Source organism: Eriocheir sinensis, unplaced genomic scaffold, assembly GCF_024679095.1.
Source record: "Eriocheir sinensis breed Jianghai 21 unplaced genomic scaffold, ASM2467909v1 Scaffold7, whole genome shotgun sequence".
NCBI classification, from domain to species: Eukaryota; Metazoa; Arthropoda; class Malacostraca; order Decapoda; family Varunidae; genus Eriocheir; species Eriocheir sinensis.
In genome coordinates this window covers 1,197,501-1,202,500 of record NW_026112053.1, presented here as the reverse complement: position 1 = coordinate 1,202,500, position 5,000 = coordinate 1,197,501, and positions in this window count along the sequence as shown.

Sequence of the window (5,000 nt, the reverse complement as noted above, 5' to 3'; positions counted from 1 at the left end):
GAAATAAACAGTCAGCATTGCATAAATGATAATTAATTTATTATCGTTAATATATATTTTTCTAATACATTTAAATACATATTTGTGACCATCAAAGCCATGATAGCCATACTCTACGGATAGCTATGTATCAAAGCAATGTGTTGTATTCACGTTGTGTGAATGAAATGTAGTTGAAGAAATCCAGGCGTGATTTTTTTTTTACCCAAATCGCCAATGGGGGGGCGACTGGGGGGACGTGACGATTCTGTGGGGGTGCGTGCCCCCCCCTGTAGCTATGCCACTGTCTATGAGCCCACCTAGTCTCATCCATTTTCCACAACCTCACCTTGTACCTCAGCACAGCCTTTCCTGTTCTTTCATCAAAAGTGCTCCACCCAGCCTCGCCCCTTACTGCCTCTACAGCCACATACTTATTTGCTCTCAAAGCCAGTCTTCCTACTCTATTCTGCACCACCTCTAGCTTATCCAACTCCTTTGCTGTCCACCTCATACATTCAAGCCCATACATGAGGCTTGGTACAGCTATACCCTTCCCTCATTCCCTCACCTCCCTCCGTCACTTAGTGGGAGCTTCTTGGCGTGCTGCCTCTCCCCGCGTCCAGCACGTAGCTCATAGTTCATTGCTCTTCCATCATCCTTTCAATCTAATTGTTTCTGCCTTCTACGTTAGTTATTCACTCCTATGGTGTATCTGACATCTATTGTACTTTAAAAGCAAAACCAAAAGTCACACGCCATATACACACCTGTTGATGTTGCTTAGGCTGCGAGGATTGGCCGGTGTTGTGGCAGCGAGGGGCAGCGAGGACTCCTCACGGCACGACGGCGACAACAAAGTGACCTAGTGTCACGTCCTGACATTGGGACGTTCTGTGGAGTTGCTAAGCGCCATTCTGTTTCTTGGCCAAATTTTCGTCGAAAGAGACACGGACACACCCAATGCAGGTACTCAGGAAATGCAGCAATGCAAGCAGAAATATTTTCGAAGCTTTGTTCTGCTTAAATTTGCATTACTTTCATGCAAGGACGTGTTTTTTCCCTCCTAGTTGTCAAGTACCGTCATATCGTCATTATTTTCGTTTTGTGTAGAGAAAGAAACATATCCACTACATTTTTTATATAAACAATATCAGTTTCTGTATTGATGTGTATTTATAGTTTGCCAAGAAAGAACGCAGGGGATTTACGGTAATTAAGAGATATTTTCAGGGAAAATCTCGGGTGGTCGACTGCCAGTAGAGACATCTGGTGACATGAGCTTTACAAGTCGCCCACTAGTTTCCATGTGTGTGTGTGTGTGTGTGTGTGTGTGTGTGTGTGTGTGTGTGTGTCATCCACCTCTTTCTTCTTCTTTTCATTAACTTTTATCGAGAGAGAGAGAGATTTACGTAGATTTACATAGATTTACATAGAAAAGCAGACCACAGACCCCATGGTCCAGACTAGGTGGTCTGTCCTTAAACCTAAGTGATTCTACATTAATCAGATGGCTCCAAAACGTTGCAGAGAGAGAGAGAGAGAGAGAGAGAGAAATTTCTCAACACACACACACACACACAATAATAATAACAATTATTATAATAATAATAATAATAGTGATAATGATGATGATAATCATAATAGAATTAGTAACAAAATTATTAAAAATACAATTAATGATAATAATAACAATGGTTATAATAATAATAATACTGTAATAGTAATATAATGATAATGGTGACAGCAACAACCTTATTAATCTGATATAACAAATTCCTGTTGTTAGTTATCACAACATTATCAGTATCATCATATATTTCGAGTACGATATTAGGTTAAGATTCGTTTTAGGTCCGTGCCAGTATCTCATTACCTACCTTATGAAACATCAGTATCTCTTCATATATCTTTTCTACAAACCTTCAACAGTCATGGAAACGCTTTGAAAATCCAATTCAAGGACTTTTTTTATACTCTTGAAATTATGGGATAATGTTTAGGAAAGCGTCGCCTCCTCTGCTGGCCGCGGCGACGCTGCAGCGGGTGTTGCGAGAAATACCTCCTCGCTGAAATAAGTCACTTATACATGAGGGGGGGGGTCCAGGGGGCGGCGTAGCCCCCCCTGGTTAGAAGGGGGGGTCGAGGGGGGCGCAGCCCCCCCCCGTTAGTAGGTCGTTAAGTTCGGTTGGAGTAGTTTAAATATGCTCCCCGACCCTAAGCCCTCTGCGAGCTATTTTGCGGCTGCGGCGGCTGCAGCGTCGCCGCGGCCAGCAGAGGAGGCGACACGCTTTCGTAAACATTATCCCCTATTTTCAAGAGTAAAAAAAAGTCCTTGAATTGGATTTTCAAAGCGTTTCCATGACTGTTGAAGGTTTGTAGAAAAGATATATGAAGAGATAGTGATGTTTCATAAAGTAGATCATGAGATACTGGCACGGACCTAATATGAATCTTTACCCGATATTATCATCAGTATTAACATTATTGTTGTTGCTCCCATTTCATACCATTTCCATTACCACTCTTAATTTTAATTCTTCTTTTATTGCCTATTAGTGTTAGTATTTCTGCTTCTCTATTTCACACCTTTTCATTCTCGTTTCTTCTTTTATTATCTATTAATATTACTATCACAACTTTTCATTTCCCTCTCTCTCTCTCTCTCTCTCTCTCTCTCTCTCTCTCTCTCTCTCTCTCTCTCTCTCTCTCTCTCTCTCTCTCCTGGAAAAACTATTTCAAGACGCTTGACAGTCAGCGCCCCCCGGGGACCTGGGAGGAAGAGCGACCCTGCCACATCCTGTCTCTGTGAGGGACAGCTTGAGTTTGGTGTTCTCGATCCCAATGCACACGATAGTACGTAAACGTCGCATTCATTACCACTAATGGTTTTCTAGTCTGTTCGGCACAAAAGTAATGCAGGTACATACACGGAATGCTGAAATGTTTGAGTTAGAAGACAAGTATTCACTTTCCAGTGGCTGGTGGCATCAAAGAAGCTAATCACGCAGAAGTGTGGCCTGGGGTGGCTCACCACTGCTGACCCCTGACCCGCGGCGCCTTCGCGACCACCTTGGCCAGGGGAGTACTTAATGCTCTCTCTCTCTCTCTCTCAACAACAACAACCATGCAAAGGATATAGCTAAATTAGAAGGTGTTCAGCGTCGGGCAACGAAAATGATCCCTTCCTTGCGCAACAAATCCTACGAAGAAAGGCTTTCTACCCTTAACATGTTCTCTCTTGAGAAACGTCGCCTCCGAGGAAAACTGATCGAATGTTTTAAAATACTTAATGGTTTCACGAATATAGACAGATCAACTTTGTTTATGATCGATGACACTTTGCGCACGAGGAACAATGGCGTAAAACTCAGATGTAGACAAGTAAATTCAGACTGCACCAAATTTTTCTTCACCAACGTTGTAGTGCGAGAATGGAATAAGCCTCCACCATCAGTGGTCCAGTGCAACACGATTGACTCCTTCAAAAATAAGCTCGACCGTCACTTCCTTCAACGTAATATTAACTAGAGTAGAAATGCAACGTTTTGGAGTCTTCTGATTAATGTAAAATCACTTAGGTTTAAGGACAGACCACCAAGTCTGGACCATGGGGTCTGTGTGGTCTGATTTTCTATGTAAGTCTATGTAAGTCTCTCTCTCTCTCTCTCTCTCTCTCTCTCTCTCTCTCTCTCTCTCTCTCTCTCTCTCTCTCTCTCTCTCTCTCTCTCTCTCTCTCTCTCACACACACACACACACACACACACATAAACACGCCCGCCGGCACGCACGCACGCACTTGCCACCCCCATTTGTTCCATAATAAATGCTTCACTTGAACAAAACACTTGCCCTAGCGACTGGAAAACTTCCTTTGTCACTCCCATTCCCAAAATTTCCAGCCCACAGTCCCTTAATGACCTAAGGCCAATCGCCATCACGCCCATTCCCAGCCTCATTTGAGAAGATTTTATTTTTAACTGGGCTTATGATGATATTAGTAGCCTCATAGACATCCAACAATTTGGCAACATGAAGCACTCCTCCACCACTCATTGCCTGGTCAGCTTTCTAGATTTCATACACAGCCACCTGGACAAACGAGACACCTCCCTTGCCCTTGCTTTTGTCGACTTCAGGATAGCTTTTGACCTTGTAGACCACACTGTTGTCATTACTAAGGCCATTGAGCTGGGACTTCACCCTAATTTAATATCGTGGCTGACTGATTTCCTCAGTGCACGCCAGCAAATAGATCGCTCCCAGGGCTCGGTCTCCACTCCTCTTGAGCTGACGTGTGGCGTCCTGCAAGGCACCAAAATGGGTCCGCTTTGCTTCTTGGTGCTCATTAACAACGCCCTCATGGACACACCACATCGCTGGAAATATGTTGACGACAGCACCTTGGGCGTCCCCGTCAACAACAGGGATCCTGACTATGCACCTCTTTAAGCGTCGCTCGACAACCTTCAGGCATGGACGGTGGACAATAGTGCCACTATCAACCACACCAAGACCATGGTGATGCACGTTTGCACGTCCAAGAGAGATGTGCCACCTCCGCTGCTGTCTATTGGCTCACACCACCTCCAGGTCGTCCAGTCCACCAAACTACTAGGCATCACTGTGGACAACCAGCTCAACTGGAAGCTCCACGTCTCCAACACCGTCAGAGCAGCCGCCTACAAGCTGTACATGCTGCGTAGACTCAGGACGCTGGGGGCACCGGCTGCTGAGTTGTGCAGTATTTATTCATCATTCATACTGCCAAAGCTAATGTATGCCTCCCCGGCGTGGTCATCGTCCCTTACCCTCACCCAACAACAGCAGCTTGAGAGGGTTCAAAAGAGGGCATTCAGGGTCATTTTAGGCCCTGACTACCGCACCTGCGACAATGCCCTGGCCACCCTGAGTCTCCCGAGGCTCTCTGACAGGCACCAGGACGCCCTCAGAAAATTCGGAATCTCCCTGCTTCACCATCCTCGCCTTCGCCACCTTCTGCCCCCAGACGCGCCTCCTCC